The following is a 24,917-nucleotide window of genomic DNA, read 5'->3' as shown; positions in this document are numbered from 1 at the left end:
TCAGACAAAGTCAGACTTAAATCCTGGTACTGTCACTAGCTGTTTGAATATAGACCAAAAAGTTTCCCAAATAGTACCACAACTGTAGCATAGAGACAAAATCATATTAGAGTGTGTTAGGATAAGTAAATTATAATGTGTACAAAATGGTACATAATGTACCCTGAATAAGTGGTTGTTTTTTTTTTTGTTATTATTGATAAGCTTCAGTGTGACTGAGAATTTTTTATTTTTCCTTACTCAGAAGGCACTTTATATCCTTACTACCCAAAGTGTGGTCTGCAGACTGACATGTCAGCATTATCCTCTTAGAATCTGTAAGAAATGCAGAATCTTGGGCCCCACCCCAGACCCACCAAACCAAGATCTGCATTTTCATAGATCCTCAGAGGTTTGTCTGCACAATTAAGTTTGAGTATCAACACTCCATAAGGCTATGAGATGGCACAGAAGGCACCACATCTGGAATTTCCGTAGCTGGGAATTCTAATTAACCCTCGCTGTGCCGCTGACTTCATATGTGATGTTGTGATTAGAAACCTAAAACAAAATGAAAAAACTCAGTGGGCCTCCCTGACCTCAACTGTGGTTGCATTAGGTTGAATTGGTGCTACCGTGGTTTGCATTTGGCCCCTTTCCTTCTGAGAACCTCAGTGGCACATGGATACAAGTAGCCTGATTGCTTTTGCACATATAGAACACGGCATAGTCTCCTCCCTTTGTATATGCAGTCTGCGTCTTTCAGGAACCTGCCTGTGCTCTCATTTGTTGCTTATAATTTAATTGCCTTCTTTTACTCTGCACTGGCTTGTCCTTTAATTGCTCTTTATTGCCCTTAGCTTTGCCAGTCTTCTATCTTTGCTGTTATCTGATAACATTCAGATGTTTTTCCAATTCAGCCATCCATCTATTAAAATATCATGTAGATGGTGCTTTTCATTGCACCATCAATGGAACTTTCCAATTCCAAGTTTCCACTGCAGTCCCCTCTCAACAGTCGACAGTATACTTGACACAAAACCAAAACAAAAGAATCTTATACCAAGGTGATGTAAAATGAGGTTAAATGTCCTTGACCCAGAGTTTATTCCATAATACTTTATCATCCAAACACACTAGCTTCCTGTAAACTGCCACCCAGCACCATTTCGATTAGAATCTCTGGGATCCTAGGAAATGGGTAAATGAAATATTCATGTGGGAATGTGTGGTTTAGGAGCATTATGGATAGACTCTGTTGGTCTTACCTACTTTTGGATTAGTTGGGGAAATAAGCAGGAAACAACTCTACTTGGACACGATTTATTTGAATACCTTACTAATCAGCATAAAGGAGGTAAATGTGAAGAATATTGACATATATAAGTATTTATACATTTGTTATCTCTTAGAAACTTTCAAAGAAAAAGAATATTGACTATTATGGAATGATTCAAGCAAAGGTCTTCAGAGACAGGGATCATGTAAAGGGTCTAAACTTGAATCACAAGAATCATTTGCTATGTGACCTTTGAACAATTACTTTCTTTCTTTGACTTTCAGTTTCCATAACCGTAATATGAGAGGTTGGATTAGATGGGTTCCTTCTAGTTCTAAAATATTTGTTTTGAGAGCTTATAATATTTTCCCACTTGTTATAAAAATACTATCTATTGCAAAAAATTCAGAAAATATAAAAAAGGGTAAAGAAGAAAATGAAAATTGCTTTTGTTTTTTTTTCCCCTCTAGGACTTTTCTATGTGTACGTATCACTTTAAAAAAAAAAAAAAAACAAACAAACAAAGATGAGATCACTTTGTGCATATTATTCTGTTGCCTTTTTTTATTTATAATCCATTATGAAAGTTTACCATTGATAGACAGCTTTCTAATGTACTTTTCATAAGTAGGATTTTGAGACTTTTATTTTAGTGTCCTGAATTCAATAGGTAATCTTTGAAACTATTTCTATGCATACTTTAGACATTCTCAGTCCCCAAGAATTTTCAGCTTTTTGGTATGTGTTTATTTTCTGTTTTATTCATTCCACAGCTCCACCTCTGTTGCTCATGTCCTTTCTCATGGTTAGAGTATTAGGTTTTCTAAAATAATAACTTCTCCGCATTATGTTTCTGCTCTGAATTTTTCTGGAACTGCCACAGCACACAATGAGGCTAGTTGAGACTAGTTTTTATTTCCCACACTCGGGTTAAGAGTAGACGTTAATCATTGTAGGGCTCACCATGAATAGTTGCATCCATTCATAGCAGTGCTGAAAGTCTGTGACATATGTGTTCAGTCGTTTATGAGTTAATATTTGTCAACCACTTAGAGTAGACCTTGCTGGTAGTAAGTGCTATGTGTGTTCACTAAATACATACATACCTATTTGTGTTTACTATTTGTCTGGCCCTATGCTAAGCACTTATCTCCTTTAATGGGTACAGTTCTGTGAGGTAGGAGGGAGCAAACCTGTTGGCTTGGGAGTGTCTGTCTGGCCTAGCTCCCATACCTCAGTGGGACTCAGTATCCTATTTGTTGTATAGTATATGCATATATTATGTGCATACTTTGTATTTAGGAGTTTGTAGGGCTCAGATATGTTTTAGTCAACTGCTGCTCTGATGGCACTTTGCCAGTTTAGAGAGTCAAGAAAGGACTGAAGATGCATATCTCTCTTCAGCATTCCACACCTCTGAAGCATGCCTTCCATGACATTCAGCTCAACCTTGTATAGTTCTCCAAATACACTTTGTACAGATTATATCTGTTTTCTACCCCAGAGTGATTTGTTTAACCTCTCCTTTTCTCACCCAACATCAGGCACCCACCAAGACCCAACTCAATGTGTCCTCTCAAAAGAAACATTCCTTAGATGCTCTTTGGCCCCATCTTCCTGTCCCAGAACCACTCAATTGCTACTGAATCCTGTTGAGGCCATAGAGCTTAGTGAGTAAGGGCCAGACCCTGGAGCCAGATTACTGGAGTGTAAATGGCGTCTCTGCCAATAATTGCTTTGGGTCTTTGGGAAGGTCCCTTAACTTCTCTGTGTCGTAGCTTCCTTGCCTATTAAATGGGGATAATAATAGTAGGTACTTCATAGGTTTGTTTTGAGGGTTAGATGGATTCATATTTATAAACTAATGAGAAGACTGCCTGATAGTAGATGTTAGATCAGGGTTCAATATTGTTATTGCTGTGGCTTGTAACTTATTTAACAAATATGTAGAGTTTCTACTGTGTGGGCAGTCTGGTGCAAGAGGCTGGGGACTAAATGGTCAAAGGGAAAGTTTACTTACTGTCTGTTTTTTGGGTTTTATCCGAGGGGACCAGATACTTATCAAAGAATTACACAAGAATATCTCAAGTTGCAGCTGAAATAATTGCAGCCCAGAAGCTGTGTACGGGTTAGAGAGGGAATAGTGAGGGGGGAATTAGCCTTGTCCAGGAGGTCTGAGAAGGCATTTCTTAGGAAGTGACAGGCAAGCAGAAGAGGATTATGAGATAAGGCAGCAGCAGGGAAAAGGCCCTGGGAGAGGAGACGACATGGCCCATCCCAGAGCTTGGAGGAGGCCAGGATGGCTGGTGTGCAGTGCTGAGTGGAGTGTAATGGGGATGAGGTGGGAAATGTTGCCAGAGCCATCTCCAGGCAGGATTTTTGTTATTGTTTTTTGAGACGGAGTCTCGCTCTGTCACCCAGGCTGTAGTGCAGTGGTGCCATCTTGGCTCACTGCCACCTCTGCCTCCCAGGTTCAAGCGATTCTCCTGCCTCAGCTTCCCAAGTAGCTGGGATTACAGGTGCCCGCCACCACGCCCAGTGAATTTTGTATTTTTAGTAGAGACAGGGTTTCACTGTGTTGGCCAGGCTGGTCTTGAACTCCTGACCTCGTGATCCACCCGCCTTGGCCTCCCAAAGTGCTGGGATTACAAGTGTGAGCCACTGCACCCAGCCCGTTTTTGTTTTAAGAGCAACTGGAGGCTGGGCACAGTGACTCATGCCTGTAATCCCAACATTTTGGGAGGCCGAGGCAGGCAGATCACTTGAGCCAAGAGTTCAAGAGCAGCCTAGGCAACATGGTGAAACCCCATGTCTACCAAAAATACAAGAATTAGCCCGTCATGGTGGCACACACCTATAATCCCAGCTACTCGGGAGACTGAGGCACCAGAATTGCTTGAACCCAGGAATATAAGTAATGTTATTGTGCCGTAACTTGAAGCAGGAAAGATTCTTAAGATGCTGACAGTTAATGATCTCTTCCACAGTTTTAAGGTTATTTTCCTTTAGGTCTAACTCATGCAAATTATTCAGTCTGAAAATGGAGTATGGAATGTGTTCCAGGTCACAGTTGATCATTTCTGGACTTTTCTTATTGACCATGATTTTCAAGTTGTTCAGCACAGCCAGTTTGCATCCATCATTATCAAGGGACAATTTCTGCAGTGAAGGCAGCAGGTCTGCAATGACCCGTGGGATCTGGGAGAGGCTGCCCTTCAAGTAGAGGGGCCTTGGACTTTTTTCAGTCCCGAAAGCCCTCTAACTGCATAGTACTCAACTGTTCAGGGGGAACACAGCCTCCCTGTATGGGAGAGAAAAGGTTCCCTAAGATTCTTCAGGTGAAACACCCAGCATGGGATTTTTCCCATTTCAGGATGCTTCAGGCAGAGGATTTTAAAATTCTGCTCCAAAAAACCAGTGCAGGATGGTCTACTACCAAAGATGAATGGTCCACATGAAGCTCCTTGAGGTTAATCAGCTGTGAGACGGTAGAGGGCAGCTGCACATCCGGGATCTGCTCCAGGCTTAGCACCTCCATTTGTCTGGAAGACAGTTGAGCATAAAAAGATGCAGTTCTATCTTGTCTTGGGCATTTTCCACAAGCTAATGTTTCAGTTTCTCAACTGTCCATTCGGTACTGAGCTTGATCTCTTTCAGTTTGTTCTCACTGACCTCTGATAGGAATATGGACAAGCGTCTGGAATAAAAAGGATGGTACTGATTAGCCAGATGAAGGATGAAGGCAAAGTCATTCTTGACATCAGGAATGTCACTATAGTTGCTTTTTTCTCTTAACACCTCAAAGGAATATTGCTTCAGGGAACTCCTCAGCATCCACCACAGCCTGTAGGAGGAGGTCAGACTGTAGAGTATATCCAAAATGGCATAAAATTAAGCCAGAAGCTTCAAGATTTCTGTGAAGGAATAGACACACTGGTAGGCTTATATTCTGTAAAAGCCTGCATGTCAACTGAACAGACAATTTAAAGAGTGACGTAAGTTAAAAAATACAGAACATAAGTTATCATGAGCACGAACAAAATGACTTTGACTGTTATCTGCTTCAGATACACTCTATAAATGATGTCCTGTTCCACGCGCATGCGGAATCTTCTCACTTTTTCAAAGATGGCTGTGGCCTGTTGCCCCTCCTTCTTGTCCAGGCCACTGGAATTTGGGCTTTCTATACCAGCTGACTCCAAACCCGGCTGCGGGTAGGACAATGACTGCTTGCTGGAATCTATGTCAGTTGAACACCCTGAGGACAAAAGCAAAATCTTGAACTGGGAGAGTTTCAGAGGCGTCACTGACTGCTCGGCCACTGTTTCTGACAGGACGCGGGTGGTCCATGGGGAATCAAAGCACTTGTAAAGATGGCCACAAAATGCTCAAGCCTGGATCTGGTGCTGGGGTAGTGAAGCCAAAAGTTGCTGCAGGCTGCAAAAAACAGTGTGTGCAAGAGCACCAGGAAGGGGAAAATCTTTGCAAGCCAATGGAACTGTTTCTCGTAACAGACAGCATTGATGTAGGAGTGCTGCTGTCAGTGGAGGTCATTCTGGATTCCCAGTGGGAGCGGAAAGTGGTGTCCCAGGATTAGAGGATGTGTTTATGCTGGCATTCAGGATGTCCCAAGGCATGGCGCAGTGATTGTCAAATTCCACTTCGCATGAAGACAGCACAGAACCCTGCTCTGTGTCAGCTGGAGAGCTCCAGCCAGCATGTCCACGTGATCAACATGATTTAATACCAGAAGACATCCTACTGTGATTTTAAGATGTGATAAGATGACTGGGCATCTGCTAATAAACATTTTAGCTCAGTTAGTATAATCATGACTTTCCCTTGTAGGAGGACAGAAATATAATGAAAAAATATAAAATAAATCAGAAATGCTTCAATCAGGTGGTCTACACCTTTTGAAGTTTCTTAGACATACCATCTCTGTATTTGTCTTCATTCCTATGAATGCTGGCCAACTGGAACCCTGCAATCAGTCTCAAATTGAAAAATTTCCTGTCTTTAGCCACAGGGTCAATGGTGGACGAGGCTAATGAGTGTGGTATTGAAAACATGGAGTTTTCAGTACCTGTGGGCCATCCAGGTAGTGAGGTCCAGTAGGCAGCTGGAAAATAAGCCGGAGCCTTTGTGTGCCTCCAGCCCCGGGCCCCGGGCCTACACATTCCCTTCCATTACCAATTTTAAAATTCTGTCTTTAAGTTGTCACTGTAATTGTGATTGAGTAAATACTAGGCCTTTACAGAAATTAAGTGGTGGTTTATATCTCCCATTTCCTGTCCGCAGGAAGAATTACTAGAAATCCTTTGTTTAGTTGTCTTTTTGTTTGTTTCTACTGAGCCCATCTTTCAAGGATAAACACAAGGTGCCCGAATGACTATGTTCCAAAAATTATTTCAGATAAAAACAGCAAATAAATGACAGAAACTTAACTGCGCATTATGTTCTTTCCACACTTTGTTTTTCGTCTCTGACCTACTATCTGCGTAGGCAAGATACTTGCCTAGGCAGGAAAAACTATGTTTTTTGGATAAGATTCATGAGGCTTCTCCTTTTGATCCATCTGTTGGGTCCCCTGCCTGAGGGCAGAAAGAGCTGTTCTGCACCATTAATAAAACTGCTTTCCTCCCTTTCCTATCTTATGAGCTGAACTAAACTTTATCATTCTTTTCTAAAGTAATTTAATACTACTTTTACTTAACGATATATCTTTCTTGATAGTTGCTGCAAAATAGACCAACTATTTTTAGTACTGAGGGACAATTTTTCTTTTTTTTTAAAAACCGACGGAAGAAAGATCTAATTAAAATATGCTTTTGCATTAAAGAGATTTGAGAATTAGAAAAGACGATAACCCTCAAAATGGAGCGTTCTTTGCCTATGTTAAATTTAGTTTAGATTGTGCCTTGGGATGTGTGTCTGTCTGTCTGTCTGTCTATCCATCCATCCATGTATTTATCTGTCTTGCTCTGATTATTTACTGTTAGTCAGAGTCCAATTAGAAAAACAAAGCTCATACTCAGTAGCTTAGTCGAAAGAATTTAATATAGGAAACAGATGCCAAAAGTGTTAGAAGAGCTAATGGTCAAACAGGGAATGGTGGGGCCCTTAGGCAACCCTGAGAAGAGTAACAGAAGGAAGCCACTACCACCTGGAGAGCAGGAAGGTCAACAGAAAAAGGTGATGAAACCAGAGCTTGGGAGCCAGGACTTTGCTGTAGCAGCTGGGACCCTGGGGAGCTGCAGCCACTGCAGGTGTCCCACCTGGAGCAGGGAGGACAAGGTAGATACATTCTGATTGCTCCCTTCCTCCCACCCTCCAATGTTCTCTTTCCTGTTGACTTATCCTGGCCTGATGCTTGGAGTCTGGGAGCCTGGGAAATGTAGTAGTCAAACTTATTTCTCTGAGTTGGCAGATCAAAAGAAAGGCAGTAACACAACTTGGGTTTTTTGGGAAACAGACTATTAGATGGAAATGAGCATGCCTGGGATTTCACTGGAGTATGTTCTTGAGATCAGCACCCATGAAAGGCAAGACGAGGAATTAGGGTGTACAGAGGATGAATGTGAGCTGCAATGCTCACTGGGTGTGATGCTCATTGGAGGCTCTGCACCTGTGGAAGGCAAGGCAGGAAAGTAGGGCTGTGCAGAGGGTGAAGGTGAGCTGCAGTGCTCAGTGGATGTGATGCTCATTGGAGACTATGCCCACTCTATGGATCTTCTTAAACTAGTCTGAGACACTCTAGAGTGGTCCAGGAGGGAGCAAGCTGCCCCAGGAAGAAGGAGAGACTTTGGGCAAAGTAGCTGTCTTTTGCTGAGACACTCCCTATAGGGGACCACTCCCAGCAGCCAGAGGAGCAGTAGTGCCTTTATCTCTGAAGGGGAGTCGAGGCACCTGACCACAGTGTCCATCACAGGCAGGGAAAGGATGTGAAAGCACTGTCTGCACATTGTTGATTTTAAAAAAATCATACATTGATGAAATGTATAAAGTGAAAGTTCAGTTTGTCTTTTTAACTTAATTCTGTTTATGATTTACGTATTTCCATGTCCCAGCCTGTAGATCTACCTAAATTAAAATATGTATATTTTAGAAGATTTATTGATAAGAAAATGTTTAAAAAATAGCATTACATGCAAAAAGATGAAACAAAAATTGCATATAGAATCATTTCTCAGTTATATACATTTATGGGTTTGAGTGTGTAAATGCATTTAAAACAATAAAAAAATAAATAAATAAGGCCAGGCTGGGTGGCTAACGCCTGTAATCCCAGAACTCTGGAAAACTGAGGTGAGTGAATTGCTTGAGCTCAGGAGTTTAAGACCAGCCTTGGCAACATGATGAAACCACTGTCTCTACCAAAAATACAGAAAATTGGCTGGTCATGGTGGCATGTGCCTGTAGTCCCAGCTACTTGAGAGGCTGAGGTGGGAGGATCATCTGCGCCTGGGAGGTGGAGGTTGCAGTGAGCCAAGATCACACCACTGCACTCCAGTCTGGGCGACAGAGTGACAGCCCGTCTCTCAAAAAAAAAATAAAAAATAAAAAGGAAAAAAGATAAAAAATTTTAAAAAATGAAATAGAATTTTTTTGGTAGAATAATATGGATTCATGCCTGTCTCTCTTTTCTCTTTTCTCTTTTTCCTTTCAATAAACATACTGTTTGAAACTAGTTTTAGAGTTACAGAAAAGCTGTGAAGCTTGTGCAGAGTTCCATATACTCCATACCCAATTCCTCTGTCATTAACATCTTACATTAGTAAGGTACATTTGTTACAGCTCATGAATCAACAGTGATACATGATTATTAACTAAAGTCCATACTTTATTCAGAATTACTTGTTTTTTCCCTAGTGTCTTTTTTTGTTTTTTTGTTCCAGTACCCCATCCAGGAATACCACATTACATTGAGTTGTCAGGTTTATTTAGGCTTTTCTTGGTGAAGTGCCTCAGACTTTCCTTGTTTTTGGTGACCTTGACAGTTTTAAAGAGTATGAGTCATGTATTTTGTGGAATGTCCTTCAACTGGGATTTGTCTGATGTTTTTCTCATGATTATACTTGATTGATGTATTTTTGGGAAGCACATGACAGATGGTAAAGTGCCATTCTTAACACATCATTTCAAGAGTATCTGCTATTAATATGTCTTGTCATTGATGATGTTAACCTTGACTACCCAGCTGAGGTAGTTTTTTTCAGGTTTCTTTGCTGTAAATATACTCTTTTTTGTCCCTTTCCATACTGTACCTTTGGAAGGAAGTCACCTTAAAGGGTAGAGAGTTACATTCCACCTCCTTGATGGTGGAGTATCTGCATACATTATTTGGAATTCTTCTGAATTGGAAATTTGTTCTCCCCCTTATATTTATTTATTCTTTTTCAGTAGGGAGTCATTAATGTCATTAATGTCTATTTTATACTTTGAATTATAACCTGGTACTCTGTTTTCCATGTTTTTGCTCAACTTGTTCCAGCCATGGCCAATTGGCAGTTAATTTCTGTGACCCTTTGACGTGTGTGTGTTTGTATGTGTTTGGTACTTCCTTACTTTCTGCCCCTACAGGATGTTCCAGGCTTTTAGGTTCTCTTGACTTGTTTTTTTTTTCCTTAAAGATTTCCTAATATTCTATAACCATAAAACTAGTGTGTATAATCAAAAGTCAGTTTCTCCACCCTGCAAATTAGGAGTAGACTTACATAAACCGTTGTGCCTGAACTCTGTGCATTTCCCAAAGGCGACATCACACCACCCATGCCTCCGTTGCACCATATGTGTGGATTAGTTTTCAGACATCTCCCTTTCTCCAATGAAGTGATGAACAACCAGGTTATTACCTCAGAATGAAGCTGGCCAGATGTGCACTTTACCTTGGGAATGATTTAGGCATAAAATGTGGGAGAAGGAGACAGGCAAGCATGCTTCCTCATGTGGGCAGGGATCCATCTTGGTTTGTGTGACCAACCTGATAAATTAATCTCTGTTCAGCACCTGGTCATCAGCTCTGTAGACTCAAAAATCTCTCATAGTTTTTGGTGTGTCAGGAGTCCACAAAAGGCTTGACTGGACCTGTGTGAATCAGGGTCTCTCATGCAGCTGCAGTTAGATGGTGACTTAGAGTTGGAACAGCAAGGGCTGGGCATTTAGGAGCTGGCCAGGCATCTTTCTCTCTCTTCATGCAGTCTTAGGGCCTCCTCATGTGGTCTCTATGCATGGAATGGTTGGGATTCCTCATAGTGTGGTGGCCTCTGTGTAAGGGTAACTGCTCACATGGAGGCTGAAGGCTTTAACAGCAAGTATTCCAGTGATGGATCTACATAACTTTAAAGTAATTGGATAGTATTTTGTGTTGTTTGGATTTACCACATTGTATTGTATTTGCTCCATTATTTATAAACAGAAATTTAGGTTATTTGCGAGTTTTTGCAGTTCCAAACACTGCTACAATAAATATCTCTGTGTGCATATCTTTGTGTGCTTATGTGAATATTTCTAGCAGATAATAGAAATGGAATTGCAAGAGTGGTAAATATGCACACTTTGAATTTAGATGGATTCCTTGAAATGACCTTTTAGAAAGGAACTTACACTTCTGTGAAGACAGTGTGAAAGAGTCTATTTCTCCTCACGTGTTTGTCAGCACTGGTGATCAACAGTCTTTTTAATGTTTGTTCATTTTTTTGGGTAGAAAAGGGACTCATTGATTTTTAGTTCTTTGATTTTTTTAATGAAAGTGAATGTTTTATATTTTTATTAGCTATTTTCTTTAAATAGTTGGTTTATTACTTTTGGTATTTTTTAAAATTGAGTTTTTTTTTCTACTTGATTTTTATACCCTATTATCTATTGTCATGTACCAAAAATGTCTTATCCTAGTTCCCCCATCCCAATGTGGTGGATTTTTTTTTTTTTGGCTTTACAGGAATTTTCAATTTTTATGAACTCAAATGTATCAACTTTTCCATTATAATTTTTGGATTTTGTATCATACATGTAAAGCAACATCGTAAAAATATTTGCTCATCTTTTTTTTTTTTTTTTTTGAGAGGGAGTCTCGCTCTGTTGCCCAGGCTGAAGTGCAGTGGCCGGATCTCAGCTCACTGCAAGCTCTGCCTCCCGGGTTCACGCCATTCTCCTGCCTCAGCCTCCCAAGTGGCTGGGATTACAGGTGCCCGCCACCTCGCCCGGCTAGTTTTTTTGTATTTTTTAGTAGAGACGGGGTTTCACCGTGTTCGCCAGGATGGTCTCGATCTCCTGACCTCGTGATCCGCCCGTCTTGGCCTCCCAAAGTGCTGGGATTACAGGCTTGAACCACCGCGCCCGGCCTTGCTCATCTTTTCTTCTGGTGATTTTATTTTATACATTTAAACACTTGCTCCATTTGCCATTTAATTTTGTTATCAGGCAAGAGATAGAAATTTTGTTTACTAAGCACTTTTCTCAAGATGTTTTTTCTCAATAGATTGCTTTTCTTAAGATGCTGAAGTAAATCGGTACCATAGATAAAGAAAAGCCACAAAACCAGCATTTTGCTACAGTGACAGTCCTACTGAAGACAGGAGACAGTTAAACCCATCGGACCAAGAACAGAAGAGTGGATATTTAATAATTCTGTGATTAGTTCTGGGGGTTAACTATTTGTGAATCTAAATAGAAGTTCCAGCGGCTGGAGGTGTATCCGAGGAGGGACCCATTAGCCTTTTGAAGAGTGATTCTGCTGTGCACTTGTAGTGTTTTCTGTCACTCTCCTTATTGACGAGATGCTTGTGTCTTAAGATTCAATGACGGTCTACAAGTCATGGAGTGAAGGTGAACATCAAAGCTCAATGAAACCATTACTTTATACTATGAGATGGATGTTTTATTCTTTGACCTTTAACTTCAGAGAGAAATGACCTGTGAAAGCACTTGGTGAGATATTAGTAAAGACGTGATTTGCCCACTGAGGCAGAAGTTATAGGTGCTGGTTATGTTTTCTTTGAAAATGTTTGGTACTTACTGAAACAAAAATGAATGAGCATGATAGGAGAGGAGAATAATTGCCCTAGAAATATCAGCTGTCTAAAGGGCTTGCAGAAACCCAGGAAAGATTTCAAATATAAAGGGCCTGCTGCAGGTGAGTTTCTGACCACTTTTCTGCTTTAACTGGGGAAGTGAGGCTCCTGGGCTGGTGTTTCAGGAGCTTCTCAAGACAAGCTTCTCATTCTAATAGCCTGTGTTCAACCAAGAATTTTATGCATGTACATATTTGAGGTAATAGTCTTTTTTTTTTTTTTTTCTGAGATAGAGGCTCACTCTGTCACCAACACTGGAGTGCAGTGGCATGATCTCAGCCCACTGCAACCTCTGCCTCCTGGGTTCAAGCAGTTCTCCTGCCTCAGCCCCCTGAGTAGCTAGGATTACAGGTGTGTGCCACCATGTCTGGCTAATTTTTTTTTGTATTTTTAGTAGAGATGGGGTTTCACCATGTTGGCCAGGCTGTTCTTGAAATCCTGACCTCGTGATCTACCCGCCTTGGCCTCCCAAAGAGCTGAGATTACAGGCGTGAGTCATCGCGCCCAGCCAAGGTAATAGTCTTAAAGAGAAGAGGGTACAGGATGTAGGGTCAGGGTTTATCCAAATAAAGTTATATTTAGTTTCCAGAGAGAAGTACATTTGTAGACATTTTACATTTATTAGGAACCACAGAAAATATTTAGTACAACTCTTTATTTTTATTGATAAAGGGACATAAATAATGTAACTTTCTCAAGATCACAAAGCTCCAAAAGTAATACATGTCTTAATTCAGATATGAAGCCATTGAGAGTTACTAGTCCCTTGTGATTATGGTCACAATTTCACCAAACTTATGTTTTTAATTGAATATGGCTGGAATTTTAATGTGTAATTTACTTACAGTTTAACTGGTAAAATATGAGTCATTTCTGCTTTCTTAAGCCATTCTTTTAATTTGGTATTTCATTTTAACCTTTCCTTCTAAAAAAAATTATTTTGTCAATTGTCATTACCAGCTCCCATGAGTTACTGATAGGAGTTTTCTTTGAGTCTGTTCTTCAAATGCTTATTTATCAGGATAATTAATTAAAAAGAGAAATGATGTAATGATTCTTTGCTTAAATATCAGAGGTACTAAAATACCTTTTCTGGATTACTAATCTTAGTTTAGAGAAGAATCTGATAGTTTTATTTGCCCAAGGTACTAGTCCAACCAAATCTATACTGTGTTTATCTAAAATAATTGTTTGTTTTTATTTTTATTTTTTTTTCTTCAACTTCTATTTTAAATTCAGGGGTTCATGTGCAGAATGTGCAGGTTGGTTTCACAGGCGAACATGTGACATGGTGGTTTGCTGCACAGATCATCCCATCACCCAGATATTAAGCCCAGCATCCATTAGGTGTTCTTCCTGATGCTCTCCCTCCCCGCACCCCTGACACGCCCAGTGTGTGTTGTTCCCCCATGTGTCCATGTGTTCTCATAATTTAAAATAATTGTTTTGAGCTGCATTTTCTATTACCAGTGACTCCTAACATTATATTAGATTTAGGGGATTGTATTCTTATCTTAATTTTTCATTTAAAGAAAGGTTAGGCCCAGAGCCCCTAAGTGACATATGGGGACCACTTAAGGATTTCTATTTCGTGTCGTAATCGTAAAACTTCTCAACCTTCTCTGACTTTATTTCTCTTGTCTTCTGTTCTTTTAAAAGAAAGATGTGACAAAAAGCACAAAAGATCCCCAAAAAGAGTGTGTGGTTTTCTTTCTTTTTTTTTTTTCTTTGAGACAGAGTTTTGTTCTTGCTGCCCAGGCTGGAGTGCAATGACGTGATCTCAGCTCACTGCAACCTCTGCCTCCTGGGTTCAAGCGATTCTCCTGCCTCAGCCTCCCTAGTAGCTGGGATCACAGGCACCCGCCGCCCTGCCTGGTTAATTTTTTGTATTTTCAGTAGAGACAGGATTTCACCATGTTGGTCAGACTGGTCTTGAACACCTGACCTCAGGTGATCTGCCCGCCTCAGCCTCCCAGAGTGCTGGGATTACAGGCATGAGACACCACGCCCAGCCGAGTGTTTTTTTTTTATTTTTATTTTTTTATATGAATGCTGTTCTCTTTATTCACAATTAGAATCCACTTAGATAAAATCTTATTGTTCTCTTTATTCACAATTAGAATCCACTGAGATAAAATCTTATTGTTCTCTTCACAATTAGAATCTACATAGGTAAAATCTATTAAACTCAGCCTGCTACCGATTTTCCCCACTTACCAAATAATAAAAGAACTTGGCGTTTTTTTTAAATGCACGAGATTAATGACACTGACACAAATTAGAAGCAAGTACTGTTTGACATGCTGGCATGCGTCCAGTAGTTTCATTAATCATTGTTGTAAAAAAATGGGTTGATGGTGGATTCTTGGAAAGTCAAACAAAATTGCTGTGATATGTCTCTGAAGCATGTTTTTGTGGACTCCTGTCTTAACATTACTCATTTTTAAGCCGATACCCTTCCTTTTATGTTTGTGGAAAGTGCAGTACTGGCATCCATAGGGCAGAGATTCTTTTTATCCGTAGAAGCAGGAATCCCTTTTTAGGGAAGGTGCTTGTGATCTTAGCTTGCTTAGAACTCACACAGGGAGGTCCTAGACGTGCTTTAGCAGCTGGACTTGAACAGGCAGTGACAAGTACTACCTTATGTGTGGATCTGTACAGAGCCAAAGGAAACCAGTAGGGTTCCCCTCTGTTACGTTGCCATTAGCCTACTGATTGCTCCTTGTCAATTTTTACAAGCAGTGGTTTGGTAATAAATGCCCTTGTCCACCAAGAACCAGAGTGAGTTTTCTAGCTTATTTGGGGCTCCTGTTGTCATTGTGTGTGTGTGTAGTTTAATAAATTGCTTAAAAGTTTATAAAGGCCAGACACAGTGTCTCATGCCTGTAATCCCAGCACTTTGGGAGGCTGAGGTGGGCGGATTGCCTGGGGTCAGGAGTTTGAAGCCAGACTGGCCAACGTGGTGAAACCCCGTCTCTACTAAAAATACAAAAATTAGCTGGGCATAGTGGCGCATGCCTGTAGTCCCAGCCACTCGGGAGGCTGAGGCAGGAGAATCATTTGAACCTGGGAGGTGGAGGTTGCAGTGAGCTCTTGCCACTGTATTCCAGCCTGGATGACAGGGTGAGACTCCGTCTCAAAAAAAAAAACCAACCAAACAAACAAAAAACAAACAAAAGTTTATAAAATAACTCTTCCATTACTTCTTTACTACTTCCCCTTCTTTCCATCATTGTCATTTTCAACCTATGCTGGCTGTAAGTTGATAGATATTCCTATAATGATTTCTGTGAAACTTGAGACCTGTTAATGAGATAATAAATATTACTATTCTCATAATTGCCAAGGCTGACGTAATTATGAGGATATAGGGCATTCTGCTCTAAGGCAATTATCATATTAGATGTTCCCAGGCATCACATAGTCAGGCATTAATATTTGATCTTTAGTGTCTTCTACCATGTCTCTTTTGCTCTTAAAACATTGAGTTCATTTTATTCATTTTATTTTTCATTTCTAGAAATTTTATTTTTTTAGCTTTCTTGATCTTTTTAAAAATAATATACTGTTTTCTGTTACTATTATCTATCTTGCCTTATTTCTTATTTTGAACACTATTTGAAGAGATGACAATTCAGGAACTCGTGAAAGACACCAATCTTTAGATTCATGTAGCTTATTGAATCTTAAGCAGAATAGATAAAATAAATATATGTTGACAACAGAATAACATTGTAGAACATAAAGTTGAAAATAAAAAAGTTTAAAGGTATTGGAGAAAATAAGACAGATTCACTTCAAACGTATGATATTCTGATGACTGGATTCTCAGTGGTGATGATTAAAGCATAAGGTAGTGTCTTGATATCATCACTGTGCCAAAAGAAAATAATTGCCAAACTGGAATTTGTATATCCGGGAGAAATATCTTTCAAAAACAAGAACAAACCAAAGACATATACAGACTAACGAATACTGAGAGAGTCTGCTATCAGGAAAAATCTAAAAGATATACTTTAGGCTGATGATTCCAGATGAAAGCTGAGAAGAAAAAAATGCATAAAGAAAATGGTAAATATTTGGTAAGTTTAAATGAACTTGTAAAACAATGATGTCTTAAGGGGTTTACAAGTTAGAATAATAGTAATATTAAAAGAAAAGTCTGAAAAGCTATAATCTAAGCATCCATATTAACAGTAAGAAACAAACAAACAAACAAACAAAAAACCCAAACCCAGAACATTAAGCATAGATATGGAAAGAAAGAAAAATAAGAGTAAGACCAGAAAGTAATAAAATAACAATAAGCATACAAAAGAGAAGATAAGATTACTCCTGGTTAGCCTGATTAAGCAGAAAACAGACAAAAATAGGGCGGCAGTACAAATAATATCAGGAATGACAAAGAACACAAATAGAGGTGCTCCAGACATTGAAAGTATAACAAAGGGTTATTATAAACAACTTTATAACAATATGTTTGAAAATGTAGGTGAAATGAAAAACTACAAGAAAAAATACAACTTATCAAAATGACTCAAGAACAATTAGAAAATCTAAGTAATTCTGTAACCCATGAGGAGATTGAACCACAAATGAATAAACTTACACAGATTTTTCTAGGCCCAGATACCTTTACCACTGAGTTCTTCTAAACCTCCAAGGAGAAACGAACTCTAATCTTACCATCCTTACAGCCTAGTTTATGAAGTTAGCATGGCCTTTCACCTGAAAATCTTTTTACTGTTGTTGTCCTGGAATTTTGCAATGATGTGAATCGGTATGAGCTTTCTTCTATGATTTATTATTTTGGATATTAGGACTCTTTGATGTGAAGTTTTGTATATGTCTTTTTGAATCCCATTGAATATACTTAATAAGATGTCTTTTTATTTCTAATTTTTTTCTCTTCCTCTCTCCCCTTTACCCTTCTGTGTTGATCTCAGACTTTTGTTGTAGGCTTACCTCAAATGACTGGTGAATCATGGTGGTTCATTTACATTTAAGAATGAGAGATTAGGTAGATTTCATAGAGCTTTGAGTATTCAGGCAGAATTTGTTTATTGGAGTTTGCTTAAGGTAAATAGGCAGAGAAGGAGCTTACTGTTATGCTGAGAACGCCTGAAATGCCAGAATGAGGAAGAGTTTTCTCTGGGTCACTAATACCCATACTAGCCCTGTGGTTGTCCTGTGTACTGATTCCAAAAGTACATGGGTCCATTGGAGAAACTTTGGAAAATAAATATAAACACGAAGAAGATGACAAAATAACTTGTAAGCCCATCCATCAACTGTAGATTTATGTATAACCAAAAATTGGGACCATATTACCCATTCTGTTTTACAATCTGTTCTTTGTACCCAATAATGTGTCCTTTATCCATGTCAATTAAATATTCTTCTAAATCATGACTGTGAACGGCCGTATAACAGCCAGTTACATAAATGGTCTATATTTTCTTTAGCTATTTTCCTACTCTTGGACATTATGTGTATGTCTATTTTTTCTTATATATAGTACTGTAATGTATATTTAGATATTTGTATTTGTATCTAAATATTTGTACGTGCTTTCTTAACCTTAGTATAAACTCCCGGAAGTGCAAATAATATGTTTTATGGCATTTGTTTCAGGATTTTTCACAGCTACTTGTACCCAAAATGCTTGGATCAGTCTAAGGCTGCAATATATTAAAAGTGCAGATAGATATGAATCTATAGAAGTCTCTAATATATTAATACAAATTGGTGTTTATATGGATTCCCTTTTCAGTAGCATGGGCTGCTTGGCCATTGTATACCTATAGCTAAAATGTCTAGTACTATCATTTCCTGCAAAATAATATGTTGTATTTCTTCTCAGATTCCTTTCTCCTGCATGGTCTTCAGCTACTGTTGAAAACAGATTACTGTAGAACTAAAACAAAAAGAGGAAAAATGTTAATGCACTGGTTTATGGCATTTAAGAAAATAGGAACTAGGCTGTCCTACAGTTGACAAACCTTGGTAAAGTTGTACTATCCCTTTGGAAGAATCTGTAGTGGGCCCAGTCCTTTCAGTGATTGGATATTTCTAGTAGGAACCACCATTTATTCAGTACCCCTGTGCCCCCGTCACCAATCTAGGCATGTTTGGTACATTCTGCCAAAGGCTCCTGCCAACTTTGTGAGGTGGGTATTATCACCACTTCATAGATTTAAAAATGAGGCTTAGTGAGGATTTGAAACATTCCCTACTTTCACAGCTGCTGGTTGTCTAGAAGTCAGAAGAATGCAAGCCGCCTGAGACCTCTGTAGTTCTTTTGTGCACAAGGGTGTCTCTCGCACTAGGTCAGTGCTTGAGATACAGTAGGGTCTCAAGAAATATTTGTTCAATGCTGAATACATGAATCGAAAGGTGGGATTTGAACCAAAGTCATTTTGAACTTGAAGTTCTTTCTACCAGACAGATGTCAATTTCTTCAGTTTTAGTGTTTCACTGAGAGATTGTGAGATTTGTCCCTATGTGATGTGCTTGTTCAGTGCTGGATGTCTCTTTTCCTGATTTTCATGTGACTAGTTATGTTGTAAGTGGCTTCACATCAAGTTTCACTGCAATTTGGAGGATCTTCTTCAGATAAGTCTAGCGTAACTAAAATGATACTGAGTGCATAAGAGACCAAGCATGCATGAACAATCTTTTTTAGAAGATTCTAACCTCTGCTTTGAGCTTTTGTAATGCTCAAAAGTTCTTCAGGAATGTATTGTCTTTGAGTCTCCCTTTGAATCTCTAGTAGAAGTTTCTTGGCACTGGATTTACTCAATAGAATTGAATCCCCATCCTCCAGCAAATGAAATCCCTTGAAGACTCCCAGCACCATGCTGGTCTGAATCCTCACAGTTCTTTTTCAGAAAGCACGCAATTTTGGTCAAAGGTCAGAGGACTGATAGGCAATGTAGTCAGCTAATTCATTTCAAATGGCCTTTTCATACCATCTGTCACATTGGAATACCACATCCAGCAATCTACCATTTCCTAAAAAAAATTTTGTTTGTATATTTGTTGTAGGTATCCTTTATGTAAAGCAGACACAATGTCACTTAATAAACTGACTTTGTCAGCTTAGATGAAGAAAATTAGGGGATTTAAGGTTTCTCCCCAATTATGTTTAATGAAATCACAGCTTGCTGATGTTCAAGCTTAACGATTATTTGTTGAATGTTTACTTTGTGCAAGGCACCGTGCTAGACATGGAAAACACAGGATTGAGTAAATAAATCCATGCCTCTCGGGAACTCACAGTCTAGTCAGAGACAGACAAATCTTATGGAGCCTGGTAAGAGCTGCAGTAACTAGGGGTGAGGAAAGACCTAGAGAAACACGGTGCTAGCATCTTCTGGGTGAAGAGGGGTTGGCAAGTCCTAGGCCTTATTTCCCACTGGACTCATAACATAGCCTTCCACAATGATCCAACGGGATTGTTCTGGGATATGTAAATCCAGTCCTGTCACTTTCATATTTGAGTGCCTGAACACACTCCACTGATCGCCCCCAGGCTGCCTCAGGACCCTTTTGTTCCCTCCCTTTTCCCTCCAGCCACTTCCGTTCCCACTCCTACCTGCTTCCTTTACACTCTGCCTGCCTATGTTCAAATCTTGCCATGGATGCTTATTAACCCCCTGTCCTTGGCAAGTTACTAACCTCCGTAGCTCACCTTCCTTAAACTGTGTTAATCATAATCTATCTTGTGATGTTATAGTGGGTATTAAATGATTTAATATAAAACTCTTAGAAAAGTGCCCGGCACGTAGGAATTACTAGAGAAGTGACAGCCATGATTGTTATTGTTATTTTCTCCTTCCCAGGCTGGTGCTGTCTTCCCTACCTCTGTGGTTTTGCATGAAGCACCATGCATATATGGTCACCACTATGTCATTTCTTAGGTTGTTTCTAACTATGTCATAATCATGAGCCTATGGCATCATTCCAGAGTTGTTGTTGCCTTTATTAGATTTATAAACGCTGACATTAGGACTTCACTACAGATTAATTTTTTTTTTTTTTTGGTATTTCCCCACAGAATCTAAATACATTGCATCTTGCAGATACTCAAACCTTTGTTTACTGATAGAGGGAAAGGTCCCTTTTTCTCCAAATCTCTTTTTGTAAAGCCTTTTGAAACCCTTTTCTTCTTTTCTGTTCTCCACTGTGTTGTTAGTATGCTAGCATTTTTTACATGTTTCAACCGAAGTCCATTGCAATCATTTATTTTAATGCTCCCCGCGCCCAACTTCTTTGTTTCTCTGTAAGGGTAGGAGTTGTTTTCTTTGTATCTCTGGTCTTTAGTACAGGGACTGCACACTGTGGACACTCATATTTCAATGAATGCCCGATACAGAAAGAATAATACACATGATATTAATGCCATTGTATTTGAGGAAATCGGTGAGGAAAACAAAATTTTTTTTGAGTATTTCTTTTGACTCACTAAATGTCTAAGAACTAGTGATTTAGTTAACTAAAGAAGCAGGAAACTCCAAATATTCCAAAATCTTTGCTTTTACTTTCTGTCTCCCAGTTTCTTGTTTTCTAAGATAAGATGTTTTTCTATGGCTTCTTAGAAAGGATTAAAATTTGAAAAATATCTAAATTGTTATGGAGATTAAAATGGATGGTAGATTATGACATTGATGAATTCAACTACTTTGACGAGAAAATTCAAACTAAATTAGATTTCACAGCTCTGAAAACTGTTGAAGGGGAATTTCCTACTAAAAATCATTCTGATTAGGTGTTTTGCAACAGAGTAGTAAATATTCTGAATTTCCTCTTTTATGGATGTGACTGTAAATGAGAAATGATCGTTTCTATCGTCATACTTTTGTTTCAGTTCTATGCTATCTTTAATCTTACAAAAGATAAATCAGGAACTTCTTTGTAACAATGAAGAGGGGATTTTTAAAAGTCAGCATGTGTCTTCAGCTACTTAACCAAAGGATAAAGGGCTGTATATAAACCATGTGTATTTTAAACCAATGATTACCATTTAAATGCTTGCTTACCACCTAGTCTTTCCGTAGTAGTTTTCCTCTGCATCTAGTTCTCCTACTCAATACCCATATCCAATTGGTCCTGCCCCTTTCAGCCTTTCCACCCATGCCTTAATTCTCTTATCCCCTTTTGTATTCTGTTTTCGCCACCTTTCCCTCTTCCAGGGCATATCATCTTTTCTTCCCCCCATTTTCCCACTTCTACTTCTAGAATTTCAGGCCATTCAAGTTTGTTATATTCCGTGATTTCAGATTAAGCTGGGCTCCCAGAGCTTGAGGGTCTTTTTACTCTTTCCTCGTTGACTTAGTCTTCATTGTCCCCACTGGTTTATTGCCATCTTTCACATGGGATGCCCTAAGCCCTGTCTATTCCTTCCACACTCCCACCCAGATGCTTCTTACTTGACCAAGAAGATTGAAGGGGTACATCATCAGCTGTTTCTAGCTCCTGTTGCTATACTTTAGTTTGTTTTGTGTGTGTATGTGGTGGGTTTTTTCTTGTGTGTGTTTCTTAAACTTAAAATGTTTATCTTTTTAAAGATATCTTCCTTAAAATGAGCTTAGATTGTTCCTAGTTTTTTTGTTTGCTTTATAAATACAGTTTTGAAATAAACACCCTTGAACAACTATTTTGGCCATTTGTGAGAGTACAGTTAGCACTAGCTTTGCATGATTCTCTGCATGCACTCTTTCAGTTACTATAGTTTAATTAAATAAAACCAGCTCCCAACAATGTAGTTCAAATTTCATTTACCAAGATATATTAACTGTGAGTAATTGCATAAAGTACAAACTTTGCTGCTAGCTCATCAATCCACAAATCGCTGTGCAAATAGCAAGTGCAAATTATGGTCAGTAACCAATTGCATCATTTCTTTCAAAGTTTGTCAGTGATTAGCCCATACGCATCTTTTAGTCAGTTCATGCGCAGACAGCAAAGCATGTAGTTGTGTTGTTGCTTTGCCTCTCAGAGGTAAACCTATATGACATTTTCAAAAAATGGATAATTGAAAAAGTGAATGGACTGATAAAGAATGAAAGTAAAGTAAAGAAAAGAAAAGAGGGAATAATGCTGGAAGTGAAACTGAAGCCAAAGTAAATGGAGTTATGGAAGAAACAGCTAACCATGGGAATGGTAACACTGCCAGGTGTGACAGACTCCAGATATGAAGCCAGAGGAGTCTAGTGAAACTGAATTTTTTGAAACGAATGAGGGGAGTGGTTGTGAGAAAAAGAATGAAGATATCCCAGAGGAAGTGACATTGGTACAAAACTTCCTCTTGGAGACATTTCATAGTGTTGTAGGTGCAAAGGTTATGTGAAAACAGTGGAAACTGATCTAAACTTAGAAAGGAATATGGAATACGATAATTCTCCAAGGCATAGAAAATATTCTTACTCTGTATTGTGAGTTATGTGATAGATGAGAAGAAGGTAAGTACTGTTTAGACTATTCTAGATAAGTTTACAGATAAATACAGTTTCAATTCTTCATGTTTTTTTTTTTGTTTTGGTTTTGTTTTTAAGGCAGAGTCTCACTCTGTCACCCAGGCGGGATCATGGCTCACTGCAACCTCTGCCTCTGCGAGTTCAAGTGATTCTCCTGCCTCAGCCTCCCAAGTAGCTGGGATTACAGGAGCCTACCACTGCGACTGACAAATTGTTGTATTTTTAGTAGAGACGGGGTTTCACCATCTTTGCCAGGCTGGTCTTTAACTCCTGACTTCGTGATCTACCTGCCTTGGCCTCCAAGAGTGCTGGGATTACAGGCATAAGCCACCGCGCCTGACTGATTCTTCATGTTTTAAATTATAATACACTAAATATAGATGTTTTACTATGTTTTATTTTCTTATACATTTATAATTGACAGTAAAACAGTAGTTTTTGTTGTCTTGTTTTGGGTTTTTTTTTTTTGTTGTTGTTGTTGTTGTTATTTTTGAGCATCTTGCTCTGTCACCCAGGCTGGAGTGCAGTGGCACGATCTGTGCTCACTGCAACCTCCGCCTCCCAGGTTCAAGTGATTCTCCTTCCTCAGCAACCCCAAGCAGCGGGGATTATAGGCGTGCACCACCATGCTGGGCTAATTTTTTTGTATTTTTTGTAGAGATGGGGTTTCACCGTGTTGACCAGGCAGGTCTCAAACTCCTGGCCTCAAGTGATCCCCCCACCTCAGCCTCTCAAAGTGCTGGGATTATAGGCGTGAGCCACTGCGCCTGGCCGTTTTTGATGTTTTTGATAGATATTTTTAGAGATTATCTTTCCATACAGTCGTGTCAGTTTATACCACCATCAGAGGTTTAGGAGAATCCATTACTATTCTCTTCTGATACCTTGTTCTGCTTATTTGCCCTTGTTAACTTATTTATTCAAGCTCTTCCTCTGATACCTCCTTATTTTAATGAATACACACACACACACACACACACACACACAAACATACGTTTTTGTGTCCTTAAAGAAGGCTAACCTTTTGCTCTCTTTGCAAAAACTCTTCCTTGCTTTTATCTATTTTATTTTGAAGTGAGTTAACCTGCTGCCTCACTTTCCTTACCATTCACTTCCTCTTAAGTCTTTGTGGTCACTTGACAGTAGACACGTTGAGAGCAGAAGTCATGTCTGTTTTATTACTGAATATCCAGTACATAGTCGGTACTCGATATTCTTCATCTGAAGGAATGAATTCATAAAAGCCTCCACCCACCATCCACTTGGTCCTATTCACCCATTCTTCCTGTCTCTATTATCTCTTCACCTTAGCTTTCCGGAAATACTACACCATCTTTCCATACCTCCATCCATCGTCCATTCCCCTTTGCATTTTCTTGGTTCCAGCTAAGATAGGCTGCTCATTATTCATCTACCACCTTCCATGTGCCTGCCTTCCTGGAACCCTTCTTTATGCTGCCCTTTCTCCTAGAAGTTTGCTGTGTTCTGTCCTTTCTTCCCTTCTTCCAGTTCTGCCTGGCAACATCATGCCATCATTTCCCCCCATTCAGAGCCATGCCAAAAGCTTGCTCTAGGAAACTCTTTCTGATATCCCTCTTCCCAACCACCCCAACCTTTCTCCTTCTTTAAACAACTGTAGAACTTTGCAGGAGGTTTGTAGGGCCTACCAAATATGGGCCATTGATGTGCTGTTTTTAACTTCTCCTACCCAAATAGAAATTCCTTGAGCTATCTCTTATTTTTTCCTTCTGTGTATAACAGTCTTTGCACATCATTAGTACTCAATTAATATTTTATTGAGGTTCCCTATAATCTGACATTCCAGGGAGGTTTTGAGGAAACTTTGTCCCACTAAAAAAAATTGAGGATTGTTTTGTGGGTTATTCCGCTCCTTTGTCTTCTAACTCATAGAAGTTCCGTCATGATTCTTAGGGGTTGTAGGGTATGCCCACTTATTTTAAAATGTCAAAGACCAGAAGAGTGGAGAATGGGAAAGTGGCGAAGCGTTAGCACTGGAAAGATGTTTAGAGATCACGTAGTCCAACCCTTAAATTGTATAAATGAATAAATTGGTATGTAGAAAACTTCAGTAACCTGCCTGAAATCACA

At 39.3% G+C, this 24,917-nt stretch overlaps 1 protein-coding gene and 1 pseudogene across 1 annotated transcript in view; one reads left to right on the top strand and one right to left on the bottom strand.

Annotated features, from left to right (window-relative positions):
* ENPP1 (ectonucleotide pyrophosphatase/phosphodiesterase 1) overlaps nucleotides 1-24,917 on the top strand; it is an 82,925-nt gene that overhangs the window by 12,707 nt on the left and 45,301 nt on the right. The window lies entirely within an intron of this gene.
* On the bottom strand, nucleotides 1,103-6,234 carry LOC117098061 (annotated as a pseudogene).

The sequence above is a fragment of the Trachypithecus francoisi genome, unplaced genomic scaffold, assembly GCF_009764315.1.
Source record: "Trachypithecus francoisi isolate TF-2019V2 unplaced genomic scaffold, Tfra_2.0 Lachesis_group15, whole genome shotgun sequence".
NCBI classification, from domain to species: domain Eukaryota; kingdom Metazoa; phylum Chordata; class Mammalia; order Primates; family Cercopithecidae; genus Trachypithecus; species Trachypithecus francoisi.
Note: the sequence above shows the minus strand (reverse complement) of the source record. Positions and strands in the feature narration are given on the sequence as shown.